The sequence below is a fragment of the Prionailurus viverrinus genome, chromosome A3 (genome assembly GCF_022837055.1).
Source record: "Prionailurus viverrinus isolate Anna chromosome A3, UM_Priviv_1.0, whole genome shotgun sequence".
NCBI classification, from domain to species: domain Eukaryota; kingdom Metazoa; phylum Chordata; class Mammalia; order Carnivora; family Felidae; genus Prionailurus; species Prionailurus viverrinus.
In genome coordinates this window covers 50,496,168-50,512,185 of record NC_062563.1, presented here as the reverse complement: position 1 = coordinate 50,512,185, position 16,018 = coordinate 50,496,168, and the positions used below count along the sequence as shown (strand labels likewise).

Here is a 16,018-nt window from a genome sequence, read left to right as displayed (position 1 = left end):
TTTTATTTTTATTTTTCTCCCTCAACCTTTAAGGTCACTTGACCGAAATAAAAATAAATAGCAACAATTGTCTCAAAAAAAGAGACATCATAATGGCAATATGTGCACACACTTCAAAAAATAATAAATTAGGTACTTAAAGGAAATGCATGCATTAACCAAGACCTTATTACTTTCCAGGTTCTGTGTGCAGTGTATGTTTTGCGGAGTTGAAACATGAATGTGTGCTAGACTTCTGCTTTGTTCTGCTAATTTCAGCGATCCTCCCCACCCCACCCCCATCCCCCCATCACTGGTGTCTGCAATCTAACACATGCTTTTTTTTTTCAATATATGAAATTTGTTGTCAAATTGGTTTCCATACAACACCCAGTGTTCATCCCAAAAGGTGCCCTCCTCAATACCCATCACTCACCCTCCCCTCCCTCCCACCCCCCATCAACCCTCAGTTTGTTCTCAGTTTTTAAGAGTCTCTTATGTTTTGTCTCTCTCCCACTCTAACCTCTTTTTTTTTTTCCCTTCCCCTCCCCCATGGGTTTCTGTTAAGTTTCTCAGGATCCACATAAGAGTGAAAATATATGGTATCTGTCTTTCTCTGTATGGCTTATTTCACTTAGCATCACACTCTCCAGTTCCATCCACGTTGCTACAAAGGGCCATATTTCATTCTTTCTCATTGCCACGTAGTACTCCATTGTGTATATAAACCACAATTTCTTTATCCATTCATCAGTTGATGGACATTTAGACTCTTTCCACAATTTGGCTATTGTTGAGAGTGCTGCTATAAACATTGGGGTACAAGTGCCCCTATGCATCAGTACTCCTGTATCCCTTGGGTAAATTCCTAGCAGTGCTATTGCTGGGTCATAGGGTAGGTCTATTTTTAATTTTCTGAGGAACCTCCACGCTGTTTTCCAGAGTGGCTGCACCAATTTGCATTCCCACCAACAGTGCAAGAGGGTATCCGTTTGTCCACATCCTCTCCAGCATCTATAGTCTCCTGATTTGTTCATTTTGGCCACTCTGACTGGCGTGAGGTGATATCTGAGTGTGGTTTTGATTTGTATTTCCCTGATGAGGAGCGACATTGAGCATCTTTTCATGTGCCTGTTGGCCATCTGGATGTCTTCTTTAGAGAAGTAACACATGCTTGATTGGTTGATGTCATCACTGCAATAATTTCAGGGTGTTTTTTAAATTTTATTTTTTATTGTTTAAAATTTACATCCAAATTAATTAGCATATAGTGCAACAATGATTTCAGGAGTAGATTCCTTAGTGCCCCTTACCCATTTAGCCCATCCCCCCTCCCACAACCCTTCCAGTAACCCTCAGTTTGTTCTCCATATTTATGAGTCTCTTGTTTTGTCCCCCTCCCTGTTTTTATATTGTTTTTGTTTCCTTTGCTTTATGTTCATCTGTTTTGTCTCTTAAAGCCCTCATATGAGTGAAGTCATATGATTTTTGTCTTTCTCTGACTAATTTCACTTAGCATAATACCCTCTAGTTCCATCCACATAGTTGCAAATGGCAAGATTTCATTCTTTTTGATTCTCAAGTAATACTCCATTGTATATATATACCACATCTGCTTTATCCATTCATTCATCGATGGACATTGGGCTCTTTCCATACTTGGGCTATTGTTGGTAGTACTGCTTCAGGATGTTTTTAATGGACAAGTGTTTGTGTGTTGATGGAGTTCCCAAGCTTGTCTGTTGATATATTCCATGGTGTGCTGAGGTGTTTCCCTTTTGTTAGGCTTTTGATTTTGTTCTGAGCATTTAGAGACTTATAAGTAGCATTCTATGAAGAATTTCAGTCTTCCTGTTTTCTTCTCTGTGCATATAAAATGTGTGCACCTCCCTTCATTCTCACAACCGGCCAATGATTACCACTGTCTAGTCACATTGCTGGTTGGGATGAGTGTGCAATGGGGTCTCTCATTGCAGAACTGCAATGGGTTCTCATTACAGAACTTCCTTACTGGCTCCTTGGTGCAGGGAGAGCAGGGGAGAGGGGATGCCAGAGAGTCAGGCCTTGACAGCAGTGTGCCAGACACATGGAATCCTGTCACGTGCCCCCTGGTGTGAAAAACTCTTAAATTGTTTTAATTTGGGTTTCTGTGCCTATTAAACATTTGCTTATTTTTTTTTTTTAATGAAAAGCAAGATTCTGCTCTTAGGTCATCAGCTTCCTTCCCTGGGTCTCTTGAGGACATTGTTCTTGCTGGAGTGAGAATGCTGAAGCAAGCAGCAGCATGTGCCTTCTGCTGACCTCCCAGTCTGTCCTTGCTAATAATGCATGAACATGGTGCTTTCACAGTAACATGCAAGTAACATCCACCATCTCAGGTTCTCAGACATTTTAGAAAAGAAAAAAAAGAGTGTTCATGTGAATTCTCTTCTGGAATTTCTAGCATTTGGTGGAGAATCAGATGCTCCACCTGGCTAACTGATAAAGCTCTGAGTGGTTCTGTGGCTAGTGATAACATTTCTCAAATGATAAAGGTGTGAGCTCACATTCCCGGATGTAAGTTGCCCAACAACATTCAGGAAAGAGTCTGCTCGGCAAGCCTCCCTGCTTGCTCTAGTGCCAAGCACTCGCCTTTTACTTCAAAGAGAAATCTAGGTTACTAGTCCTCGGTGCCTGTTTATCTCTCTTGAGATCTGTCTGCACCCACATCTCCCCTCTTCTTTCTGGTGGCCTCCCAGGAGGAGGTGACTCACCTACCTCCATTTGGTGGAGGTGTAAGCTGCTGCTGTGGGATGGGAGGGAGATTCCAGCTTCTCACACCAGCATTCCACACTGTTGCTGCTTAGATGGGAGTGAGGTTGAGACCCTTTGAGAAGTGAATGATCCCAGGCCCTCAAAGGTAACCTGAAATTATTTTGTTCAATAAAACTAGGTATAAATGCCCTAGAATTTATAAGTCTGCAGCAGAATAAGTAACTGAAATTCAATACATGTTTTATTCTGTTTTTTCCATTCTAAGACAGCAGCCCAACCTTGGTGTTCCTTTGCCTTCAGAGAGGTTTCTGTTACAGGGCTAAAGGTGGAAGTTTCTGGAAAATGACCTCCCTCCCTTTTTAAAAAAAAAAATGCATATGCTAAAATTGACGTGTGTGTGTGTGTACAGTTCTGAGACTTTGAACACACATATAGATTTGTAATTGTCACAACAGTAAGAAGAGAATAGTTGCATTATCCAAAAAATACTCTTGCTGCCCGGTTGTAAGTCCTAACTCCTGCCTACCTGTTTGCTGACCTTGTAATTTTACCTTTTCCAGAATGTAATATCAATGGACTCTTACAGCATGTAACCTTTCCAGACTGGTTTCCTTCTCTCAGTATTTATCTGTGTTGTTGCTTGTATTAACAATTTCTTCCTTTTATTGATGAGTAGCATTCCAGGTGAGGATGGATGTCAATCCATTAAACAGTTGGAGGATATTAGGGTAGTTTCCAGTTTTTGACAGTTGTAAATGCAGCTGCTACAGGCATTTGTATACAGAATTGTGTGAATGTGTTTTCACTTTTCCTAGGGTAAATAATAGTGTGCAGGGTTGCTGAGTATTTGTTTAATTTGGAACTGCTTTTTTTCCAGAGTGATTTTGCCATTTTGCATTTCCAGCAGTACTGTATGAGAATTTAATTTGTTCTCCTTGCCAGTTCTTGGTATTGGAATTTGTTAAAAATTTTAATGTCAGCTATCCTAATAGACATGTAGTGGTATCTCATTACAGTTTTAATATTCATTTCCTTATTGGTGAATGATGGTGAACATCTTTTCATGAGCTTATTTCCATTTGTATATTTTCTTTGGAAGTGTGGTCAGTTCTAGTGTTGTGCAAGGTTTTTTTTAAATTGGGTTTTATATTTTATTTTATTATTTTATTATTTATTTTTTATATTTCCAGTCAATTTTAGTAAATGGGGATACTACATCACATGCTATACCAGTCCAGGGTGAGAATTTTCTAATAAGCCTTTTCTAATAATAAAACTGCTTCATCCTAAGTTGTAGCCTGAATTGAGGGAAGGGAGGTTGGATGGGCCCTAGGGTTCCTGAGGGAAATCAAAATGGACATGTTCCCTCTTTGTAAGGAGATGGGACAGGAAGAGCAAGTTCTAGCTCCCAAAGAAAGGACTAACAGGCAATATAAATATGTTGTTTCATCCTTATGAGGCCTGCCTGCCTTTAAAAAGGAACTACATTCTTAACCCACAACTGTTTTTCACCATGACAGTGGCTCCCGTTATTTCTTGCAGCAGAGAGCTTTGGGCTCCTCCTAGAGCCTCCATCTTCCCTCTGTCACCAGTGGTAGTGAGCCAGGGCTCGGCTGGCCTCAGCCATCTTGTGCATATCATGCTTCTTCTTGATCACAGGGTCCTGGTTGTGAAAAGCTTCCAGCAGCTCATGTGACAACTTCTCTGGCATCAGCATCTGCCAGTGCTGCTCCTCCCTGCACTCAGGAATCATCTACTTCGTGGCCAGGAAGCAACGACACCTGTCGGCTACTAGCAAAGGGACCTAATAGAAATGGCCACCTCTGAGGATGGATACCAGCTCAATCACCAGCCCATCCAGGCTCAGTTTTTTCAGTGCTTGGTGGAAGATGGCATAAGGGTTATGTTTGATGGTTGCCGGTTCCTCTGCAGAAGCAGCATGGTACTTCTCAAACTGCTTCCTTTTCACAGTTTCCAGAGTGTGCATCATGAGGGGTCTGGCCAGTACTTCGTTTCCTCCTTTCATCATCATGTTGGTGAATTTACTGATCTTTGGGTCTTCATACACAGAGCTTGTTTTTGTTGCTGGGTCAGCTTTGATAAGCTGAGTCTTCCTGAGTTTCTGCTCCTACTTCTCTGCTCAGACAAGGGCTTGCGGTAATTATCATGTTGATCTGTGGATCCCTGTATTCAGGACCAGAGTGGCTTCACCTCACTTGGGTTAGCGCTGGAAGCCCCAGGATGCACTCCATATGTGCAACTCCAGGACCACCCTCACACAGACTTCACCTGGGGGGGCAACCATCTTGGCTGGCCACAAGGACCCCAAGAAGACTGCCCTTGACATGCGTTGGGAGACGGGGAAAAGGCTCCCCAGGACCCTAAATCTGCATGTCCCCCATTAATCTGGGTATTAAAAGTCTCTCATTCCAGAGTTGAAAGGGAAGAGTCAAAAGGAAACATTCGGTGTCTCATTATCCATTCCAGGGCTCTCAGCCACCATGTAGGCCTTGTCTCTAACTGTTCAGTTTTTAATAGCTCTTTATATATCATCTATGCAGACTTTTTGTGGGATATGTGGTTAGCAACGATTTCCTCACAGTTTGTGGCTTGTCTTTTCATTCTCTGTGCAGTGCCTTTGATACAGCAAAAAGTTTTAATTTTGTTGAAATTCAATTTATCGATGTATAGATTTTACTTTTAGTGTCTTATTTAAAAAGTCACCTCACTCCAGGCATAAAGATATCCTTCTGTGTTTTCTTCCAAAAGTGCTATCCTTTTACATTTTATGTTTAGAGTGGTGATAAATTTTGAGTTAAGTTTGGTACTAGGTATAAGGTTTATGCTGAGGGGTTTTTTCCTCTTTGCATGTGGATGTTTGAGTGTTCCAGTACCATTTGTTGAAGAGACTATTCTTACTCTATTGAATTCTTTTGCAACTTTGTCAAAGATCAAATGGCTGTATTTGTGAATCTGATAGTGGATTCTTTGTATTCTCTTCCACTGACGATATGTATTTGTTTATCCATTCACCAAACCACACTGCCTTGATATGAGAGCTTTAAACCAAGTCTTAGAAGTAGGTAATATGAATCCTCCAGCTTCATTCCTTTTTTGTTGAAATACTCTTGGGTATTCTAGTTCCTTTGCCTTTCTGTATGTGTTTTATTAAAAAAAATTTTTTTTAACGTTTATTCATTTTTGAGAGAAGAGAGTGACAGAGCACAAGCAAGGGTGGGGCATAGAGAGAGGGAGACAAGAATCCAAAGCAGGTTTCAGGCTCTGAGCTGTCAGCACAGAGCCCAATGCAGGGCTCGATCTCATGACCTGATTGAGATCATGACCTGAGCCGAAGTCAGATGCTTAACAGACTGAGCCACAAAGGCGCCCCTGCCTTTCTGTATGCATTTTAAAACTCACTTGTCTGTATCAATTCTGCTGAGATTTCTGTTGGAATTAGGTTAAATCTGTGGCTCAGTTTGAGGAGAATTGACAATTATATTGAGTTTTCTAATTCATAAAAACAGTATGTGTCTCCATTTATTTAGATTTTCTTTGATTTCTTTCATTTACGTTTTGTAGTTTTCAGCATACAAATCTGCAGATTTTGTTAGGATTATATTTAAGTAGCCACTTTTTTTGCAGAAAAATAAATAATATTGTTTTATAAATTTTAGTTTTAAGTCCACAGAAATATGATTGATTTTTTTTATGTTGACCTTGTATTCTTTGATTTTGCCAAACTCATTTATAAGTTTGAGGAGGTTTTTTTTTTTTGTAATGTTTATTTATTTATTTTGAGAGAGAGAGAGAGAGAGCGAGCAGAGGAGGGGCAGAGAGAGTGAGAGAGAGAAACCCAGGCAGGCTCTGCGCTGTGAAGCACACGGAGACGAATGTGGGGCTTGAACTCACGAACTGTGAGAGCAGGATCTGAGATGAAATCAAGAGTTGGACTCACGAACTTTGAGAGCATGACCTGAGCTGAAATCAAGAGTTGGACACTTAACTAACTGAGCTACCCAGATGCCCCTAGTTTGAGGAGATTTTTAATGTAGATGTCTTGGGATATTTTTTACATAGACATGTCATCTGTGAATAGGAAGTTTTATTTCTTCCTTTCCAGTCTGTGTGCCATTTGTTGCCTTTTTCTTCATTGCACTGACTAGGACTTCCAGTGTGATGCTGAACAGATGGGATGAGACTGGACATCCTTGCTTTGTTCCCAGTCTTTCAGAGAAAACATTCAGTGTTGTGCTATTAAGTATGATGTTGGCTGTAGGCTTGTAGATGCTCTTTATCAGCTTAAGGAAGTTCCCTTCTATTCAGTTTGCTGAGAGTTTTTATCAAGAATAGATGTTAAATTTTTTTTTTAATTTTTGGCATGAACTTTCTTTATTCAAGTATGATCAGTACACAGTGCTTTATTAATTTTAGGTATACAATATAATTATTCAATAATTTTATACATTTCTCAGTGCTCATGAAGGTAAGTGTACTCTTTTTTTGGTTGGTTTTGGTTTTTGGTTTTGTGGCTATTTATTTATTAAGTTTAGTTATTTTTGAGAGAGAGAATCAGAGAGAAGGGGCGACAGAGGATCCAAAGCAGGCTCTGTGCTGACAGCAGAGAGCCTGATGCAGGGCTTGAACTTATGAACTATGAGATCATGACTTGAACCGAAGTTGGATGCTTAACCAACTGAGCCACCCAAGTGCCCAGTTTATTTTTTTTAATTCCAGTGTTATTAACAGCGTTAATATACGGTGTTACATTAATTTCAGGGGTACAATATAGTGATTCGACAATTCTATACATTACTCAGTGCTCATCATCATAGGTGTATTCTTAACCCCTTTCACCTATTTCACTTATGCCCCCACCTACTTCCCTGAGATGTTGAAGTTTTGACATGCTTTTTCTTCATCCATTGTTGTGATCTTGTAGTTTTTCTTCTCTAGTCTGTTGTTATGATCAATCATTGATTGATTTTTGAATGTTGAATCGGCCTTGCATTCAATCGGCCTAAACCTACCTCATAGTGTATTATTCTTATATATTGTTATATTTGATTTGCTAATATTTTGTTGAGGAAGTTTGCATCTATATTCTTGAGGGATATTGATCTTAGTGTTTTTGTCTTATATTGTCATTGGCTGGTTTTGTTATTAGCGTAATGCTGGCCTCATAAATGAGTTGGGAGGGGTTGTCTCCTCTTTTATTTTCTGGATGGTACTGTGTTGAATTGGTGTTATTTCTAATTTAAAAAATTTTTTAAAGTTTTTTTAACATTTATTTATTATTGAGAGACAGAGAGAGACAAAGCATGAGTATGGGAGGGGCAGACAGAGGGGAAGGAACAGAATCTGAAGCAGGCTCCAGGCTCTGAGCTGTCAGCACAGAGCCTGACGCGGGGCTGGAACTCAACATGTTAACTGCAATTATCATGACCTGAGCCCAAGTGGGACCTTAACCAACTGACCCACCCAGGGTCCCCTCTAATTTAAATTTTTGATAGAATATGCTAGTAAAGCCATCTGGGGTGGCTGATTTGGTTTTTGGAAGTATTTATTTATTATTTTTAAGAAAGGCAGCCTGCCATATGCAGCATCTCATTTGGAATTGTCTGGAGTCCTGGAAATTTGACTGCCCTATGCTGTGCTGCACATGGACCTCAAGAGCTTGTTTGGAGGTTCCAGTACAGCCATTTGTATACCCTTGACTGAGGAACGGCTCTTCTCTAGTGGGGAAGGTGGTCCTCTTTGATTGCATGTGCAGTGTGGGGAGGGTGCACATGGAGCAACAAGGGAGGAAGGGGATCCACCCAGCCAGCCAAGTCAGATCAGCTGAATCAACCCTGGTGATCAGTAGAGTGACAGACAATACAACCAGATTACCCTTACACCTTTTGGAAGTTTTTAAAATACAGATTCAAGGGTTTTTTTTTTTTTTGATAGTTATAGGGTTATTATTTAGATTATCAATTTGATATGGGAGAACTTGTTACACTTCATGATTTTTAAGGAATTGGTTCAATTCATCTAAGTTGATTAATTTCTTTCTATAGAGTTGTTCAAAGGCTTACTTTATTAATCCTTTTATTTTTATTTATTTATTTATTTATTTACTTATTTATTTATTTATTTTCAATATATGAAATTTACTGTCAAATTGGTTTCCATACAACACCCAGTGCTCATCCCAAAAGGTGCCCTCCTCAATACCCATCACCCACCCTCCGCTCCCTCCCACCCCCCATCAACCCTCAGTTTGTTCTCAGTTTTTAACAGTCTCTTATGCTTTGGCTCTCTCCCACTCTAACCTCCTTTTTTTTTTTTTTCCTTCCCCTCCCCCATGGTTTTCTGTTAAGTTTCTCAGGATCCACATAAGAGTGAACACATATGGTATCTGTCTTTCTCTGTATGGCTTATTTCACTTAGCATAACACTCTCCGGTTCCATCCATGTTGCTACAAAGGCCATATTTCATTCTTTCTCATTGCCATGTAGTACTCCGATGTGTATATAAACCACAATTTCTTTATCCATTCATCAGTTGATGGACATTTAGGCTCTTTCCATAATTTGGCTATTGTTGAGAGTGCTGCTATAAACATTGGGGTACAAGTGCCCCTATGCATCAGTACTCCTGTATCCCTTGGATAAATTCCTAGCAGTGCTATTGCTGGGTCATAGGGTAGGTCTATTTTTAATTTTCTGAGGAACCTCCACACTGCTTTCCAGAGTGGCTGCACCAATTTGCATTCCCACCAACAGTGCAAGAGGGTATCCGTTTGTCCACATCCTCTCCAGCATCTATAGTCTCCTGATTTGTTCATTTTAGCCACTCTGACTGGCGTGAGGTGGTATCTGAGTGTGGTTTTGATTTGTATTTCCCTGATGAGGAGCGACATTGAGCATCTTTTCATGTGCCTGTTGGCCATTTGGATGTCTTCTTTAGAGAAGTGTCTATTCATGTTTTCTGCCCATTTCTTCACTGGTTTACTTGTTTTTCAGGTGTGGAGTTTGGTGAGCTCTTTATAGATTTTGGATACTAGCCCTTTGTCCGATATGTCATTTGCAAATATCTTTTCCCATTCCGTTGGTTGCCTTTTAGTTTTGTTGGTTGTTTCCTTTGCTGTGCAGAAGCTTTTTATCTTCATAAGGTCCCAGTAGTTCATTTTTGCTTTTAATCCCCTTGCCTTTGGGGATGTGTTGAGTAAGAGATTGCTACGGCTGAGGTCAGAGAGGTCTTTTCCTGCTTTCTCCTCTAGGGTTTGATGGTTTCCTGTCTCACATTTAGGTCCTTTATCCATTTTGAGTTTATTTTTGTGAATGGTGTGAGAAAGTGGTCTAGTTTCAATCTTCTGCATGTTGCTGTCCAGTTCTCCCAGCACCATTTGTTAAAGAGGCTGTCTTTTTTCCATTGGATGTTCTTTCCTGCTTTGTCAAAGATGAGTTGGCCATACGTTTGTGGGTCTAGTTCTGGGGTTTCTATTCTATTCCATTGGTCTATGTGTCTGTTTTTGTGCCAATACCATGCTGTCTTGATGATTACAGCTTTGGAGTAGAGGCTAAAGGGTTGTGATGCCTCCCACTTTGGTCTTCTTCAAAATTACTTTGGGTATTAGGGGTCTTTTGTGGTTCCATACAAATTTTAGGATTGCTTGTTCTAGCTTTGAGAAGAATGCTGGTGCAATTTTGATTAGGATTGCATTGAATGTGGAGCTTGCTTTGGGTAGTATTGACATTTTGACAATATTTGTTCTTCCTATCCAGGAGCATGGAATGTTTTCCGTTTCTTTGTATCTTTTTCAATTTCCTTCATAAGCTTTCTACAGTTTCTATCATACAGATCTTTTACACCTGTGGTTAGGTTTATTCCTAGGTACTTTATGCTTCTTGGTGCAATTGTGAATGGGATCAGTTTCTTGATTAGTCTTTCTGTTGCTTCATTGTTAGTGTATAAGAATGCAACTGATTTCTGTACATTGATTTTGTATCCTGCGACTTTGCTAAATTCATGTATCAGTTCTAGGAGACTTTTGGTGGAGTCTATCGGATTTTCCATGTATAATATCATGTCATCTGCAAAAAGTGAAAGCTTGACTTCATCTTTGCCAATTTTGATGCCTTTGATTTCCTTTTGTTGTCTGATTGCTGATGCTAGAACTTCCAACACTGTGTTAAACAACAGCGGTGAGAGTGGACATCCCTGTCGTGTTCCTGATCTCAGGGAGAAAGTTCTCAGTTTTTTCCCATTGAGGATGATGTTAGCTGTGGGCTTTTCATAAATGGCTTTATGATGTTTAAGTATGTTCCTTCTATCCAGACTTTCTCAAGGGTTTTTATTAAGAAAGGTTGCTGAATTTTGTCAAAGGCCTTTTCTGCATCTATTGACAGTATCATATCTTTTATTAATGTGATGTATCACATTGATTGATTTGTGACTATTGAACCAGCCCTGCCGTCCAGGAATGAATCCCACTTGATCATGGTGAATAATTCTTTTTACATGCTGTTGAATTCGATTTGCTAGTATCTTGTTGAGAATTTTTGCATCCATATTCATCAGGGACATTGGCCTGTAGTTCTCTTTTTTTTTGCTGGGCCTTTGTCTGGTTGGGAATCAAAGTAATGCTGGCTTCATAGTATGAGTCTGGAAGTTTTCCTTCCCTTTCTATTTTTTGGAACAGCTTGAGAAGGATAGGTATTATCTCTGCTTTAAACGTCTGGTAGAACTCCCCTGGGAAGCCATCTGGTCCTGGACTCTTATTTGTTGGGAGATTTTTGATGACCGAGTCAATTTCTTCGCTGGTTATGGGTCTGTTCAAGCTTTCTATTTCCTCCTGATTGAGTTTTGGAAGCGTGTGGATGTTTAGGAATTTGTCCATTTCTTCCAGGTTGTCCAGTTTGTTGGCATATAATTTTTCATAGTATTCCCTGATAATTGTTTGTATCTCTGAGGGATTGGTTGTAATAATTCCATTTTCAATCATGATTTTATCTATTTGGGTCATCTCCCTTTTCTTTTTGAGAAGCCTGGCTAGAGGTTTATCAATTCTGTTTATTTTTCAAAAAAGCAACTCTTGGTTTCGTTGATCTGCTCTACAGTTTTTTTAGATTCTATATTGTTTATTTCTGCTCTGATCTTTATTATTTCTCTTCTTCTGCTGGATTTAGGCTGCCTTTGCTGTTCTGCTTCTATTTCCTTTAGGTGTGCTGTTAGATTTTGTATTTGGGATTTTTCTTGTTTCTTGAGATAGGCCTGGATTGCAATGTATTTTCCTCTCAGGACTGCCTTCACTGCATCCCAAAGCACTTAGATTGTTGTATTTTCCTTTTCATTTGTTTCCATATATTTTTTAATTTCTTCTCTAATTGCCTGGTTGACCCACTCATTCTTTAGTAGGGTGTTCTTTAACCTCCATGCTTTTGGAGGTTTTCCAGACTTTTTCCTGTGGTTGATTTCAAGCTTCATAGCATTGTGGTCTGAAAGTATGCATGGTATGATTTCAATTCTTGTATACTCATGAAGGGCTGTTTTGTGACCCAGTATGTGATCTATCTTGGAGAATGTTCCATGTGCACTCGAGAAGAAAGTCTATTCTGTTGCTTTGGGATGCAGAGTTCTAAATATATCTGTCAAGTCCATGTGGCCCAATGTATCATTCAGGGCCCTTGTTTCTTTATTGACCGTGTGTCTAGATGATCTATCCAATGTTGTAAGTGGAGTGTTAAAGTCCCCTGCAATTACCACATTCTTATCTATAAGGTTATTTATGTTTGTGAGTAATTGTTTTATACATTTGGGGGCTCCCGTATTTGGTGCATAGACATTTATAACTGTTGGCTCTTCCTGATGGATAGACCCTGTAATGATTATATAATGCCCTTCTTCATCTCTTGTTACAGGCTTTAATTTAAAGTCTAGTTTGTCTGATATAAGTATGGCTACTCCAGCTTTCTTTTGACTTCCAGTGGCATGATAAATAGTTCTCCATCCCCTCACTCTCAATCTGAAGGTGTGCTCCGGTCTAAAATGAGTCTCTTGTAGACAGCAAATAGATGGGTCTTGGTTTTTCATCCATTCTGATACCCTATGTCTTTTGGTTGGAGCATTTAGTCCATTTACATTCAGTGTTATTATTGAAAGATACGGGTTTAGAGTCGTGATATCTGTAGGTTTCATGCTTGTAGTGATGTCTCTGGTACTTTGTGGTCCTTGCAACATTTCACTCACAGATTCCCCCTTAGGATCTCTTGTAGGGCTGGCTTAATGGTGATGAATTCCTTCAGTGTTTGTTTGTTTGGGAAGACCTTTATCTCTCCTTCTATCGAATGACAGACTTGCTGGATAAAGGATTCTCAGCTGCATATTTTTCCTGTTCATCACATTGAAGATTTCCTGCCATTCCTTTCTGACCTGCCAAGTTTCAGTAGATAGATCCATCACTAGTCTTAACGGTCTCCCTTTATATGTTAGAGCATGTTTATGCCTAGCTACTTTCAGAATTTTCTCTTTATCCTTGTATTTTGCCCGTTTCACTATGATATGTCTTGCAGAAGATCGATTCAAGTTACATCTGAAGGGAGTTCTCTGTCCCTCTTGGATTTCAATGCCTTTTTTCTTCCCCAGTTCAGGGAAGTTCTCAGCTATGATTTGTTCAACTACACATTCAGCCCATTCTCTCTCAGTCTTCCTCTTCTGGAATTCCTATTATATGGATATTGTTGCGTTTGATTGCATGACTTAGTTCTCTAATTTTCCCCTCATACTCCTGGATTTTTTCATCTTTTTCTCAGCTTCCTCTTTTTCCATAGTTTTGTCTTCTAATTCACCTATTCTCTCCTCTGCCTCTTCAATCCAAGCTGTGGTCGCCTCCATTTTATTTTGCACCTCATTTATAGCATTTTCTAGCTCCTCCTATTTCTTAGTCTCTTGATCTCTGTAGCAATAGATTCCCTGTTGTCCTCTACACTCTTTTTCAAGCCCAGCAATTAATATTATAACTATTATTCTAAATTTTTGTTTCGTTACATTGCGTAAATAGTTTTTGATCAATTCGTTAGCTGTCGCTACTTCCTGAAGTTTCTTTTGAGGAGAATTCTTCCGTTTTGTCATTTTGGTAGTCCCTACAGTGGCTCCAAACTGCAGAGCACTTCTGTGCAGTTTGGAGTAACTTGTGTTGGTGGGCAGTCACAGTCAGACCTGATGTCTGTCCCCAATCCACTGCTGGGGCCACAGTCAGACTGGTGTATACCTTATCTTCCCCTCTTCCATGGGCAGGACTCACTGTGGCATGGTGTGGCCCCTGTCTGGGCCATTTGCACACTGCCAGGCTTGTGGTACTGCTCTATGGGATCTGGCATATTAGCTGGGGTGGATCCGCAAGGTGCCCAGGGGCCAGAAGGGCAGGCTCAGTTCGCTTTGCAGTCAGTGGTCCTCTGTGGGAGGGGCCCTGTAGCATCAGCAGGGCGGCCGACCCGTAGGAGGGATGGATCCACAGAAACACAGCGTTGGTATTTGTGCGGTGGAAGCAGGTGCGGTGAACTGGTTCCCTTTGGGGTTTCAGCTGGGGAATGGGATAGGGAGATGGCGCTGGCGGTACCTTTGCTCCGCACCAAGCTGAGCTCTGTCTTCCGGGGTTCAACACCTCTCTCTCCCAGTGTCCTCTCGCCCTCCCACTCTCGAGGAGAGCTGTTGACTTACAACATTCCAGATGTTAAGTCCCGCTGGCTGTCAGAACTCATGCAGTCCGGCCCCTCCGCTTTTGCAAGCCAGACTCAAGGATTCCACCTTGCTGGGTGGGCTGCCCCTCCACTGCCCTGCCTCCGCCCTGCCAGTCCGTGTAGCTTGCACCGCCTCTCCACCCTTCCTACCCTTTTCCATGGGCCTCTTGTCTATGCTTGGCTCTGGAGAGTCCGTTCTGCTAGTCTTCTGGAGGTTTTCTGCATTATTTAGGCAGCTGTGGGAGGAATGTAAGTGATCAACAGGATGAGGTGAACCCAGCGTCCTCCTACGCCGCAATCTTCTCCTAGCTCTCCCCTTTCTAATTTTTATTTTTATGTGTTCATTATTTTTGAGAGAGGGAGAGACAAAGTACTATGCCCTTTTTGAAAGTTTACCATTTTCTGTAGAAACCCTCAATCTTGCCCTTAATTTCCTTTAGCACAGTAAGTTCAAGGAGTCTGAGCCCAGTGTCTACTAGCTCAAGCATCAGGAGTCCCAAAGGCTCTGCCCCCACTACTGGTCACCCATGTTTTCCATGCACATTACCATAGTTCCTATGGGCCTACTTTGATTGTGTGCCAATATATTTGAAAAACATGAGCCCTAGAGGTTTTTTTTTTCTTCTAAGAATTTACATTTGTTTCTAGCAAATACCTATGGCATCAACACTCTGATAACATCCTAAGTCAAGATCATGGATTGAGGTGAATAAAAACTGGGTCTGGTACAAACGTATGGCCCACTACTCTTTCACAAAGCAGGAAAGAGTATCCAATGGAAGAAAGACTGTCTCCAGCTGGAAGAACTGGACAGCAACATGCAGAAGAATGAATCTGGACCACTTTCTTACACCATACACAAAACTAAACTCAAAATAAATGAAAGACCTAAATGTGAGACAGGTAACCATCAAAACCATACAGGAGAAAACAGGCAACAACCACTTTGACCACAGCCACAGCAATTTCTTGCTTGACACATCTCCAAAGGCAAGGGAGATAAAAGCAAAAATGAACTACTCAAATTCTCATCAAGATAAAAAGCTACTGCAAAGGAAACAATCAACAAAGCTAAAAGGCAATCAAGGGAATGGGAAAAGATATTTGCAAATGACATTGGATAAAGGGTTTGTATCCAAAATCTATAAAGAACTTACCAAATTCAACACCCGAGAAGGACACAAATTTTATTTAAATCTGTAGGGGCCAATAAGGTCCTACCATATCAACCCTTCTCCAGCTAACAGTTATAAACTCTAGACAAGTACAAAAACAACTATGGAAGAAAGACATTTGGGAGCAACCAAGAGCAGGCAGATATTGGAAGGGAGCAATGGGCACAGGGTGCATTTCCCTTTGCACAGTTTCTTGGCAGAGGGAAGCACCACTCACCATGAGTGGCAGCTAAAACTTCCCTAGAAAAAAACTGTTTTGACAGCCTGCAGTTTGGGCAATCACAGCAACTGCAAAATGAGCAAGGAATCCTAAAAATGCATGTACCAGAGAGTGAAAGCTCTCAAATTCTTTGAATAAATGTTACCCAAATATTCAGATATGT

At 40.6% G+C, this 16,018-nt stretch overlaps 1 protein-coding gene and 1 pseudogene across 4 annotated transcripts in view; one reads left to right on the top strand and one right to left on the bottom strand.

The window, feature by feature from the left end:
• The window catches only part of NINL (ninein like), a 174,311-nt gene that overhangs the window by 9,038 nt on the left and 149,255 nt on the right, over positions 1-16,018 (top strand). The gene's annotated exons all lie outside the window — the stretch shown is intronic.
• On the bottom strand, positions 4,319-4,985 carry LOC125162918 (28S ribosomal protein S7, mitochondrial-like; annotated as a pseudogene).